Source organism: Pelobates fuscus, chromosome 7, assembly GCF_036172605.1.
Source record: "Pelobates fuscus isolate aPelFus1 chromosome 7, aPelFus1.pri, whole genome shotgun sequence".
NCBI lineage: Eukaryota > Metazoa > Chordata > Amphibia > Anura > Pelobatidae > Pelobates > Pelobates fuscus.
Genome location: NC_086323.1, coordinates 137,231,855 through 137,246,459, shown reverse-complemented (window position 1 = coordinate 137,246,459; position 14,605 = coordinate 137,231,855). Strand labels below are relative to the sequence as shown.

The 14,605-nt window shown below is 40.9% G+C and overlaps 1 protein-coding gene across 1 annotated transcript in view; it reads left to right on the top strand.

Moving 5' to 3' along the window:
* The first annotated feature begins 626 nt into the window (after window positions 1-626).
* Window positions 627-14,605, top strand: part of PDC (phosducin) — a 50,369-nt gene continuing 36,390 nt past the window's right edge. The window contains exon 1 of the mRNA XM_063427515.1: window positions 627-740. The gene's annotated coding sequence lies outside the window, so the exon portion shown is untranslated. The remainder of the gene's footprint in view (window positions 741-14,605) is intronic.

Genomic DNA, 14,605 nt, shown 5'->3' with positions numbered 1-14,605 from the left:
TTAAGGCTAAAGTAGCCTAGTTGGAAAAATTCACCAATTCAGCTTTAATCCCCACTTGGAGATTCACCCTTTTCAATTTGGTTTTCTGTTCACTAGCATTCACATATGGGCGAATAGGTCCTTAAATGACATGTATATTTCTATCCACGTCGCTGTTAATATAATCGCACCATCACCATCAGAATCACATACAGAGCAGCTAGGATAGGGATCTCTGGCCCTCTAGATGTTGATGACCTACAACTCCTAGACGTCATTGAGTGCATGAATTGGCCAGAGAATCAATGGGAGAAGAACCAATAAGTTCTAAAAAATAAACCAGTTAAAAAATAAAGGGAAATTGGTCAATGTAAATAGGTAGCTGAATAAAATATATCTGGACTTTTTGTAGTAATATTATTTATAGTGTCTATAATTAGCCCATTAATATACAATGTATGTGTCAGACTTGAGTTTTTAGCTCATCCAAGATTTCTTTTCTTTCTTTCTAGAATCAAGATCCTAGTAGCTGCCTCATTGGTCTGTGCTAATGAATAACATTTTCTTAATCCCTTGTAATAATCCTATTATGTTCACAGAGCTATTTCTGCAAGTGTCATCATTATCCACAGCGCTAAACCCCTCTCTCAATCTGTCCACCTGTCCTCCCAGCACAGGTCTGCTGCTGGTTAAGCTTTCTTTGCCCAATAGTCTCAAGGACACTGGTCACTGCTTTAAACTACAGCTGAACTACAGGAAAGGTAAATATTTTTGATTGAAGAACGCTTTAATTTGTTGATGTATTTCTGAAATGTATTCCTTAAATTCACTTTGGTACTTTTCTTTACAATGTCAGAGTAAAGCAATAAACGGAGAATTGACAGTGGGAATAAAACGAACCAAATAGAAGAACCAGAATGCAAACATTCTATTTATCAGCTAACAGCTAAAATGGGTCATTCCCTAATCAGTTCTCCACAATTGCCATATTAGTTAATAACCCTGTCAGTGTTATTCACGATAGTGAGAATTCAAGGTGAATTTGTAATTTAAGGTCAAAATAGCCAAACTGAAAAAATTCAGCTATGCTTTGGCTACTCTGACCTTAGATTTGAAAATCACTTTGAATTCTCACTTTACTAAATAACCATCAATATCTGGCTTACTTCAAATTGTATCCAGCTGAATTCGGTATGTAAAAAATTCAGACTAATATTGCCGAGATGTGACCATAAGAGAGAGTTAGAAGTTTTTCCCTGTTCAGCCATATTTGCCAACATTTTGCCATTCGTTAAAAATTTGAAATTTAATGAAGAAACTCTTAAATGTCAACAGGGAACTCTTAAATGTCAAATGGTAACAGTATTATTACAAGTTTGGTGTGTGTTGGGGGAGGGTTTTTTTTTACATATTCAAGTTCTTTTCTTTAGGAAAAATTAGGGCTATACACTAAATTCTGGATTAATTGACCCAAGCAATTTTTCAACTTTGCTATTTTGGCCTAACATTTTACTGCTTAGTTTGAGGTTTAATGAATAACCCATGTTTTTTTTTTCACTAAACATTGAATTGCAGTGAATGGATAATGTGTCACAAACCACTGTTTTGACCTAAATTGTGCAATTCAGTTTTAAATTCACTAAACTTTATCATGTGTTTGCATGTTTTGGGGTTTTTTTTTTTGCTTTTGTTTGTTTGTTTGTTTTACCTGGAATTTTGACAATATCGAAGCATGGCATCTTAACTCAAGCAGAGTTTTTCTAAGCCGTTCCTTGTGTACCTTGTGTACCTATTGTTGTGAAACTCTATCCCTATCAAGCAAATGGATTCAGATATAGAATATGTGTAAAAAAATAAATAAATTTAAAAAAAAAAAAAGACTGACAATGATCCGCCTTATTCTATCCTCTGAAAACCCACTAAAATAGCATGGGACTATAGGGGTGCACAGCACATTTGATTAAGGTGTGCATCTAATGATTTTCGTTTGCCTAATAAAACAAATACATTAATTGGAAACTCAAACAGGTGATTTCTATTGTTTAAAAAAGCTAAAATATAACTAGACAATTGTATTCTTTGAAATTACTAACTTAAGACACATTTACAAAATCATCTTCAAAAAATGGTGTCATCTGGTGATAGCATTTTAACAATAATTGATCATCTGATATTGTTATCGCATAACTAGAGGTAGGAGTATAAATGGAGGATGGCGTGGATTGGGTCTGCCTTGGCCCACTTGGCACACCCTTTGCACATGCCTACGATGGGGACCCAAACGTGTGTTCTATCGCAGGACTTAACTACTGTAATACCACAAACACAATGCACAGACTGCTGGATTTGGTCACTCAAACTGGTCGTATCATCATTTAGCAACGGAATTGCAAATCTCAGTCAAAATAGGAAAAAAAGGGAAAAAAAAGTTCTAATTTTAGCTATATTTACAACTTGGCTATTATTGCCCATTTTTTTCTTAATTTCCCTGTTCATTCTCTACCATTTCTGAGTTAGTGAATAAACTCATATGAGTTCTAGGAACAAAGTCAGAATGTTGGATCTATATCACTAACACACTGACAGGGTCCTATTTATGTTGCATGGTGGGTATGCATTTTAGCTGCTCTAAAAAAGAAAAGAAAAATTTGTAGTGCCATACAAACATGTACTTGCCGCTAGCTACCAGTAATCTCTGCTGAGATTATCTTTAAGAAGAGCACCCAATCTCGTTGAGTCCATTATTATTTTCTCTGGTCATTGCAACCAATGACTTGCAGAAGAAATATGGATACTCTGGAACAAATAAAATCTATTACATATAAAAGTCTTATGGGATGAAGCATATATGTATAAGTATTGTCACATTAATCCCAGCAACAGGGACCTAGTTAGGTTGCTGGTTTAATTGTGCTAGATCTCTTCCCATTAACGACTTTCTAGGAGGTGAGTCAGACATGCTGACTTGTGTTCTATGTATAGTGCCAAATGCCAAGCAGACACCAGGAACTTTTAAAAGGAGAAATGTTGCCTGTTTATCTTCACATTGAAAGGGATGGGTGGAGGGGGGTTGAAAACCAGTAACTAGTCTAGGGCTCTATTTGATCTCATTCCTTCTCTGTGCAAAGTCATTCATATTCACACTTTTTATCACAATAGGTAGAAATTCCAAAAACCAATAGGGAACAAAACCCACGTTTTTATTGAAATACAAGTGTTCTCAAACCCCCATTCCTAATAGTTGAAATGAATTAAAAAGCTGAATAGGGTTCTAGATCTAAAAAAGGAGACAGTCTTCAGTATCAGTTATACACTATTACAACTATTTTTGGCTGCATGCCTAGACTGCCTGCATGATCCTATATGGCAGAGATGGTGTGCAATGAATTACAAGAGGTCAGAGAAGGGAAGACTGAAAGGAAAGATATCCCCTAAAATGTTCATTAATTTAGATGACCTAATTAATGACATAATTTAATTTAAATTCCCATGAATTCTTGCTTCTATTCTTCCTTTCTGTCTTTCCTTCTCACCCCTCCTGTATACATTGAGAATTGCATACCCTCTCTGTCATGCCAAAGGATGGATCACACACACAGTCTAAATATGCAAAGAATGGGTCTGTACTCCATTAACCAGGTTTATGGTCTAACAAAATCGAAACATATAAAGATTGTGGAGATGGCCCTCTCTCCCAATATACTTAATATGGAGAAGAAGAGGTCTAGACACTCAGTGTTTCAAATTAGCACAGCCTTTATTGGAACATTACATAGTGGCAACATTTTGCTGTCGTAATTTGAAACGCTGAGTGCCCAGACATCTTTGCACACACGCAGTTGAGGCATCGAACTAAAAAGATTTATAATAGTGTAATCACATAACATTTAGGATTAAGACCATTTGCAATATTCTCTGCCATTTGGGAGTGAAATCACTTTTGTTCCTGTTAATGCAGACCTAGCCACTCTTCCCCTAACTGTGAATCACAAAAACAGTTTAATTTTAAATCAGATTTTAGAGCACATAGTGTTTACTTTAGAAGTTCTTATCTCTTGCTCTGTTTATCGAACTTTAATCACACACCGGAAACTATTGCAGGCAATTAAAACAGCAGAGGATTTGAAATTCTGAGTAAAACACACTGTCCAATAGGGAAGGGTAAAATAATGTAGACTCCTTTTCAGGAAATATCAACAATATAAAAGTTCTGGTGCTAAATACAAACAAATAATGAAAATATGGTTGTCTGTAAACTGCTATAAAAAACATGTTATCGGGGCGGGGCCTGACTGTCATGGTGGGAAGACATGCCTAGCTGGAGCTCCACACTAAACTTGCAAAAAATGGCTCTAAAGGCACCCCTATCCCACTACAAACCACACCACAGGACCCCAAGCGACTTACTAGTCCTCTACCCTCATGGTAAACCGGTGATGCGGCCCGTGAGCGGACGACAGAAGGCAGAATGCACCCGCGAGGGCAAGCGGCCTGGCAAGCACTGGGCGGGAGAGGCGGCCGATCTCCCAGCCTGGAACCACCCAGAGACCAACTGCCACGAGCGGGCAACCCGCAACCCCCCCCTTTGGACCGGTGGGGGTGATCCCGGTCCACCCATGGTGGTCCCCTCCAACACGACGGAAACAACCGTGAAGAGGGCCGGAGAGCTGAGAGGCCAACCTAAAATGGCAGAGACCACGTGGCTAGCAGACAGCCGAGAGATACCACTAAACCCCCTGTCCAGCATAGACAGGATCTTCCGAAACTTCTGGCTCAAGCTCGAACTCCGGCTGCAACAAGGTGTTCCGCGACTACTCACCGTACGCCGCCCACCTCGACCACCGCCACCCGACCCTCAGCATCAGCCCGCAGTCCCGACTGGGCCCAAAAACACGCGACGGAGAAGTAAGCATGCACCTCACTCGCGCAGAGCGGCGAGCGGGAGGAAACCACGCAAAACAAGCCCCGACCTCAAGCAAGTACTCACCCCCTCATGGGCGACCCTACCCAGGTCAAGTGGCACGACCAACCGACCCCAAACACACCTGCCCACTCACCGCACCACTACAAAGCTCCATGGGCGCCCACAGCAGGGCTGTGCACAGCCCCAACGCGGCATAGGGTGAACCACCTTACACGCTTCGGTAAGCAGATCCCAAGAAGGAGAGCCTGGATTTTTGCACGCACGAAAAGGGACTTACACCGGGGGGACCCCAGGGGACTTTCTTAGGCTATTTCGTTCAATCGAATATACTCTCACGTTATAGTTCTTGCCAGTTCAAAGCGAAAGGGTACAAGCAACTTGCATATTTAGGACAACACAGCTTCAACACATACATACCATACTAATGCAAGTCTTAACTTACTAAATTACACATATATGTTTATCCTTCTGAAGAACGTATTGTCATATACCTCTAACCCTTAGCATGACCAAATTCTGTCATTCACATGTATAGCCTAGCCTCTCTATTATAAACGATAGAAGAATCATTAACCTGTTATTCTCATGATGTAAAAATTGTCAATGAACATAAGTATTCGCTATCAAAAAAAAAAAAAAAAAAAAAAAAAACATGTTATCAGATAAGTAGCCACTCCTTATCTATAAAAAAAATAAAAGCAAGTATCAAGCAATACGAGCTCAGGCACAAGCTAAAGTAACTTAGAATCATTGTTTTTTGCACTGTTTAAAAGTAACGTAAAAAAATATTATTTTACAGTTTTTAAGTTACTTGTGTGAGCTATAGTCAGGGAAGGTGTGACTAGAGCTGCATTAAAAAAGTGATTTAACTCCAAATGGCAGAGAATTGAGCAGTTACACTGCAGGTGCATGATCTATAGACCAAAATCGCTCCATTAACCCCTTAAGACCATAGCCAAATGTACAAGTTGTGAACGAAACAAAATGTAAACAAAACCTGGCATTTGCGCCATATGTCTGTCCAACCGTAATTCACCTCTTTCATATTAAATGCACCCCCCCTTATTATATATCATTTTATTCAGGGGAAACAGGGCTTTCATTTAACATCAAATATTTAGCTATGAAACATAATTATAATAATATTATAAAACATAATATGAAAAAAATGGGAGAAAATAAGATTTTATTTATTTTTTTTAGTTCTACATGACATTTTAACTGTCAATGTCCTAATACTGTTTGCTTTTACTGCAATAAAATACACATATTTGTATTCAGCAAAGTCTCACGTGTAAAACAGTACCCCCTATGTACAGGTTTTATGGTGTTTTGGGAAGTTAGAGGGTCAAATATAGCGTGTTACATTTGAAATTGAAATTCGCCAGATTGGTTACGTTGCCTTTGAGACTGTATAGTAGCCCAGGAAATAAATTTACACCCATAATGGCATACCATTTGCAATAGTAGATGACCCAAGGTATTGCAAATGGGGTATGTCCAGTCTTTTTTAGTAGCCATTTGGTCACAAACACTGGCCAAAGTTAGCGTTAGTATTTGTTTGTGTGTGAAAAATGCAAAAAACGCCAATTTTGGCCAGTGTTTGTGACTAAGTGGCTACTAAAAAAGACTGGACATACCCCATTTGCATCATAGGGGTAATTTTCATTCTTGGGCTACCATAAGGTCAGAAAGGCAACGTAAGCAATCTGGCGAATTTTAAAGTGAAAAAAATGAAACACAAGCCTTATATTTGACGCTGTAATTTTTGAAAACACCATAAAACCTGTACATGAGGGGTACTGTTGTACTCGGGAGACTTCGCTGAACACAAATATTTGTGTTTCAAAACAGTAAAAAGTATTGCAGCAATAATATCGTCCGTGTAAGTGCTGTTTGTGCGTAAAAAATGCAAAAAACTTCACTTTTACTGGCGATATCATCGTTGTAATAAATTTTACTGTTTTGAAACACTAATATTTGTGTTCAGCGAAGTCTCTTTAAAAACAGCAAAACTTGTTGTGGAGGTAGTTAGTCCACTCACCAGCCTCAGGAAACCGCAAAGAAAGTTCCATATACCGTATATACTCGAGTATAATCCGACCCGAATATAAGCCGAGGCCCCTAATTTTACCCCCAAAAACTGGGAAAACGTATTGACTCGAGTATAAGACTAGGGTAGGAAATGCAGCAGCTACTGGTAAATTTCTAAATAAAATTAGATCCTAAAAAAATTATATTAATTGAATATTTATTTACAGTGTGTGTATATAATGAATGCAGTGTGTGCGTATGAATGCAGTGTGCGTATGAGTGCAGTGCGTGTATGAGTGCAGTGCGTGAGTGCAGTGCGTGTATGAGTGCAGTGTATGAGTGCAGTGCGTGTATGAGTGCAGTGTGTGTGTGTATGAGTGCAGTGTGTGAGTGCAGTGTGTGTGTGTGTATGAGTGCAGTGTGTGTGTGTATGAGTGCAGTGTGTGTGTGTATGAGTGCAGTGTGTGTGTGCGTATATATTCATTGAATATTTATTTTCAGTGTGTGTATATAATGAATGCAGTGTGTGTGTATGAGTGCAGTGTGTATGAGTGCAGTGTGTATGAGTGCAGTGCGTGTATGAGTGCAGTGTGTGTGTGAGTGCAGTGTGTGTGTGAGTGCAGTGTGTGAGTGCAGTGTGTGTGAGTGCAGTGTGTGTATATGAATGAAGTGTGAGTGTGTGATGCAGTGTGTGTTTGTGTATGTGTTGGTGGGGGTGGGCATTTGATATATTATTAATTATTATTTATTTATTTTTTTATATTATTATTTTTTTTTTAAATTATTATTTATTATTTAATTATTATTAATTAAATTTTTTTAATTATCTTTTTTTTTCGTCCCCCCTCCCTGCTTGCTAGCTGGCCAGGGAGGGGGGCTCCTTCCCTGGTTGTCCAGTGTCATTGGTAGTTCAGTGGGGGGAGAGGGGTGCTGGCAGAGCTGTACTTACCTTTCCTGCAGCTCCTGTCAGCTCTCTCCTCCTCCGCGCGGTCTGTGCAGCTCCCTCTGTCAGCTCCCAGTGTAAGTCTCGCGAGAGCCGCGGCTCTCGCAAGACTTACACTGGGAGCTGATCGAGGTGCTGAACGGACGGCGCGGAGGAGGAGAGAGCTGACAGGAGCTGTAGCAAAGGTAAGTACAGCTCTGCCAGCACCCCTCTCCCCCCAGTCTGTATTATGGCAATGCAAATTGCCATAATACAGACTCTGACTCGAGTATAAGCCGAGTTGGGGTTTTTCAGCACAAAAAATGTGCTGAAAAACTCGGCTTATACTCGAGTATATACGGTATTCATGTAATGTAAAAAAATCTTCCGGCTGCTGTCCTGGCTGCTGTTGCCGACTGTCTCCAAATCACTTCCTGGTTCCGGGTCCGTAATGCATTTCGCCCCACCCACAGGGCTTTGTCAAACAGCTGCCGTTTGACAAAGCCCTGTGGGTGGGGCGAAATGCATTACGGACCCGGAACCAGGAAGTGATTTGGAGACAGTCGGCAACAGCAGCCAGAAGATTTTTTTACATTACATGAGTATATGGAACTTTCTTTGCGGTTTCCTGAGGCTGGTGAGCGGACTAACTACCTCCACAACAAGTTTTGCTGTTTTTAAATTTTAATTAATAAAGTATACTTACCTGAGATCCGGATTGCAAGCTTCCTTTCCACGCATCCCACGCACTCTAGGGGCTGATCCTCCCTGAGTGCTATAGCAACGAGTGGTGCTTTTACCACTCCAATCTTGTGAGTGTAACACCTAAAGGTCACCTCTGTTTGCTTTATTCTATATATTTATAAGTAAATTACTATGCTGCACTAGGAGCTCTCTTTTTGTTTTTGTCTCCTTAATAGGTGTCAGAGTGATTTCCATGTTTGCAAGTATACCTACAGATTGTGCTTTGTTTCACCACAACCACTGTTTGTTTTTCAATTATTTATAATATTTCCACTCTGTAAACACCTCATTTTATGTACACAGGGTTACTTCCATCTCTATAAGAGGTCCATAGCGAATACGATTTTTTGTTGTTGCGCACCATCACTACTGTAAGAAAAAAAATTACCAGCTGACAAGCTATTTGAGGACAACATGCCACAGTGTCCTCAAACAGCTTGTCACATTGTAACTTTTGGTAATAAAAAGAAGTTCAGAAGATTCAAACTTTGAAAACAGAAACTATGAAAAATCTAACCATCACATGAAAATAGGTGAATTGGTTTGGTGGACTAGACTATGGCTGGTCAAAGCTCCATTGCAATATTGCTAAACCGTCATCAAAATCTCATGCAATTATACAATAATAATCTTATTACTGTTGCAATTCCTGCATTTGTAGTGACTTTTGATTGAATGTTCATTATTTGTCATAATCCCTAAATTGAGAATTATGAAGAAATCAAAATCAACTGCAGAAGTTGGTGAACAAAGCCAAATTGAAAGACTTCAAGAACTCCGATATAAATCTCGATCAGCTATGTTGGTCTAAAATTCACTTGCCAGTTCTCCAAAATTCCCAGTGAGTAAATAACCTTCAAATGTTAAATAAGAAAAGGATTGAGGAATTAGCCATGCAGTATAAATCCCACTTACGGAACATCTATAACTGTGTCTGGACTACATGCATTTATTCATCATTATATGTTTTTGTAAATCATTTTAAAACTATACAAACACATTTTTTATTTTTCTCAAATATCTGTCCCATTATATGCCTTTGAGATGTTTAGTTTTCTTATTCAATGTGCACCTAATTGAATCAGCATTAAGATCGACTTTCTGCTTTAACCCCTTAAGGACCAAACTTCTGGAATAAAAGGGAATCATGACATGTCACACATGTCATGTGTCCTTAAGGGGTTAAAGGGAGTGCACAAAGTGGTAACAAGCAGGATAAATCGAAAATTGTCAGGAATTCAATGTGAATGTCACATTTTAGACCAATGTAGTCAAACTGAGAATATAGCTGATTTTTTTCTAATTCAACTATTGTGACCTTAAATTTGAATTCACATTGACTATTTCGCTTTAGTAAATAACTCTTTTAAGGTTATGGGCTCGTTAAACAGCAGTTTAAGTTTTTATCTTGAGGCATTTCTGCCTAAAGTTTTCATTATATGTGCCAGGAATACTGAAAGAACCAATAACCAAGAATAAAACGTATACCAGACCTTATGTGGCCAGTCTTAACGTACAAAGGTCAAGGAAAAGCCAGAGTCAGTTAAACCAGAAAACCAGGAGGAATAGTGAGGTACATTAGCTGAGTCAAGGTGTACAGATTGAAGAATAGTCAGTAATAACTTGGATCAAAACCACAAATACTATGAGAGAAATATAACGCGCTTAGTGGGGACCAAAATAGAACCATAACAGGGCAAGGACCTAAGCTCCAGCAGACTATTTATAGTCTGGCACTCCAACTTTATAGCCACGCACCCAAAATGTTTAAAATTGACTATTTTGGTGGTCCATGATGTACACATTGCGTCATAAAAAAGGGGGAACTACAGCAGCCAATGTTCAGACCTATCAACGTTGTAGCAGCCCAAGGAAAACACAAGGTACCCTGACAATATGCAAGGTGTCTCATGTCAACGTCCCATATCAAATCATTTTAAATTTATAGTTATGTATGCTACATCAATAAGAAGGTGAGAAAAGATTTCTTGATATATCCATAAGGTAATCAAAAATAGACTATCTCTATGATAGATGCTAAGTATAACAAGTTTCGGTATGGATTGGAACACAATGGCAGGATCGTTAGAGTAGGACTATATTTGTCTACTGTCCAGTGGCGTACATACCAGGGTCGCAGGGGTCGCAGCTGTGACCAGGCCCGGCCCACCAGGGGGCCCGGCCGCCCTGCGACCCGGGTATGTTTGTCACTGGGCCAGCCTCTTCTCCTGGGGGCCCCAGGAGCCGGCCACCTCAGGCCCCCCCCCCCGAGGTTGGCCCTGCTGTCACCCGGCTGGCGGGCGTGCAAGGGAGCACTTTCCCCTGAGTGCTTCCTCTTCAGCTCCCTCGCGCACCGCACTGATACCGAGGTGGAAGATTACGTCATCTTCCGGCGCTGGCATCAGTACGCGGCGCGCGAGGGAGCTGAAGAGGAAGCACTCAGGGGAGAGTGCTCCCTCGCGCGCCCGCCAGCCAGGTGACAGCAGGGCCAGCAACACAACTGAACCCCAGGGAATCCCCTCAGCTTTCCCACAGGTAAGGAGGCTGGGGGGATTAAATAAAAAATAAAAAAACATGTGTGAGTGTGTGTTAGTGTCTGTGTGAGTGTATGTTAGTGTGTTAGTGTTAGAGTGTGTGTGTGTGTGTTAGTGTTAGAGTGTGTGTGTTAGTGTGTGTGTGTTAGTGTGTGTTAGAGTGTGTGTGTGTTAGAGTGTGTGTGTGTAAGTGTGTGTGTGTGTGTGTTAGTGTTAGTGTTAGAGTGTGTGTGTGTGTGTGTGTGTGTAAGTGTGTGTACGTGTGTGTGTGTGTGTGTGTGTGTGTGTGTGTTAGGGTGTGTGTGTGTCTGTTACTGAATATGTTTGTGTGCGTCTGTTAGTAAGTGTGTGTCTGTCAGTGAGTGTATATGTATGTCTGTCACTGAGTGTGTGTCTGTCAGTAAATGTGTGCGTCTGTTCATGAGAGTGTGTGTGTGTGTGTGTGTGTCTTAAGCACTTACCTTTCTCCAGCGCCGGACTCCCTTGGCGCTGGGGATCTCTCCGCCCCGATCCGCCTCTCAGCTCCGAATGCACATGCGTGGCAAGAGCCACGCGCGCATTCAAACCGCCCATAGGAAAGCATTACTCACTAGAGGCTGGATTAACCCTCAGTGAAACATAGCATTTTCTCTGAAACTGCTATGTTTTCAGCTGCAGGGTTACAACTAGCGAGACCTGGCACCCAGACCACTTCATTGAGCTGATGTGATCTGGGTGTTTGTAGTGGTCCTTTAAGTGTATGTGTTTATGCATGCACTGGCGTACATACTGCGGTCGCACGGGTCGCAGCCCTGCGACCAGGTGCCCGCCGCCATGTGTTGCGGCCCCAGCCCGCGCAGAGTAAGGGCGCGTGGGGGGCCCATGGATCAGTTTTCGTACTGGGGCCCCATGGGTTGTGTGTACGCCATTGCTACTGTCCAAAGTGCCCTTAACCATTTTTATCCCACAGTAATCCCCCATTTACGCCTAGCTTTATAGCTCTTCTTCCCAAAAGTTTGCTCTCCAGTTTCCTTCTCTTACTCCCATTCAATACTTTTAAAAAAAACCCTATGGTCCATTCAGTTTTCCGCCCTTTTAAACCCTTATAGTATATTTTCCATTTTGTCTGTAAAGTCACCCATTATTCTCATTTTAAAAATTCAAGGAAAAAAAAAAGAAATTAATGTTGCCTGCTTTGTCTAGAAAGTGTTTACTGTTCATTTGGGCTGATATGGTATGTAATCTGACAGTCAATATTGTTCTTAAATTACCAAATTAATATATGTAAAAATATATATATAATCTGTTATGGAAATAGTCTTGTGTCCAAAGATGTAAATTTGGCAAATATTATATGGATGGTAATATCCTAATTTGTTTTCCCTATTTAGGGGAAAGCAAAAACAATAACAAGGTGCAAGAAAGTACTGAGAGTGGACAACCGCTCGAGTAGCCTGCCCTTTGGTGGGTCCCCGCTCAGATCTCAAGCTGGTTTTAGATCATCATGTGCCATTACAAGAAGAACCAGGGCCATTAGCATATCAGACTGATCCCCGCCCAAAAGGGGGGACCATATCCAAAATGCAGGCCAGTTCTCTCTGCAAGAGAGATACAGCAACCACAGACGATCAATGCAACCTTTTAGGCATCTCCAGTAAGGTGCTTGAAAGTTCTGACCAGCAGTGAGTGGAATTCATGTACTCCCAGTGTGAAATAAATTGACTAGTCACAGATTCCATAGTTCTCTGTGATTGCATACTTACCAAGTGTCCTGAATCCAGAGGAACAGTCATGATTTGGCATTCTATCTTGCCTTACCTGTCCATTTATGAATAGTCCCACAAAAACTGGAAAAAAAAAATCATTACATTTGCTGGGTAAAACCAGCAGGACATTTCTGTCCCTTTTAGAGTGTTTTTTCAGCTCTTGGAAAAACACCACTCTGGTCATACCTCTCTACCAAATTCAGACCTCCCAATGTTGGAATGTAGCAATTAATTGACTGACTTGATCACAAAAGCACAGAATTTCCATATACTGCCAGGCAGCACTTAAAAGTTGTGCCCCACCGTACCACACAAATCTGATATTCTGTTAACAACATTTAACAAAAAAACAATATTTATTTACTGATTAAAGTGGAAAGAATTCTAATTATTGATTACATTTTGGATGTAAGGGTGTCTGTCACTGAGTAGATTCAGACTGCAGTGAGTTCTTGCAGTTTTGTATACATAATTAGGATTACTTTTTAGTATTTATATAGCGCCAACATATTCTGCAATGCTTTACAAGCATAGATTGGTGATAAATGACAAGTAGTTGATATGCAAAATATTAACAGAGACGAGGTAAAGAATTCCCTGCTCAAACGAGCTTGCAATCCAACACATGGTAAAATGAAATGTCGTTCTTTTGTGACTACTCACCATGACACCTGTGGTGCCAATCTCCCAAACGCATAAAGCTGGTCATTATTAAAGTTGTAGTGGTTTCAAAAGTGACTACTCTCCAACGCATGTACACAGGGTTGAAGGCAACATTCCAGATTTACAAAATTATGTTCTATGTACGAAATTTAACTTTTAGTAATAAGTTGTCTCTGTAACTTTTCTGATAATTTTGAGCGAGTTGAACGTGGAGCTTCCTGAGGCCTACAAGGGTCCAATCTGCAGATCCGAGAGTGGGAGAAGCAGCTGCTCACTCCATACTCATATTCGCCATGTGGACACAGAACCCATTCCCCCCCTGCCAGTGATGGTTATCACAGCATGTTGTCCTTGACTCTTCTCAAGTATTATTGGTGACTTTGCTGACTGTTTAACGTCTACACAAGTGAGCAAACATACATAAGATGGTGGATGTCACAAGCCCCTTTGAAGGACTGCCTTGACAAACATTTTGAAATCTTTTGGCTGAAACTAAGCAGATGCCTGCAAGTATCTGAGAAAACAGTGCTGAAGCAGTACCTACTTCTGAGGCAATTGCAAACAAGGGTGGGCTGGGATGGGGGGCAAGGAGGCAATTGCCCCCCCAGGCTGCCCTAAATCCAGGGTTGTCCGCCGGGCCAGCGCTACCATAAGGCGGCCCAGGCAGCTGTGATAGGGCACACATAGGGCACTGCGCACCCTTCCACCTGGTTACTTCTTGTAGCTAGGCTGAGTGCAGCCCAGAGCTTTCCACCCGTGGAACCCAGCCTCTTACCCTGGTGTCTGCCGCAGGCTGTGTGGAGGGGGCGGGGTTATGAATGACATCATATTTCTGCTCCCTGTGTTCCACACAGTGCGGCTGGCGCCCAGTGATAGGACTGGGCTGCAAGACAGGATTTCACAGAGCAAGATAGCATTTGTGACAGTAGTAGTTTATATCACCGTCCAGTAATTCCTTTTTCCCCATAAAATAATATTCCCAATAATCCACAGGAATGAATATCTCTGGTAACACGAAATAATCCACACATGAGCCAAGGCTTAATGCTGGAACAAGACT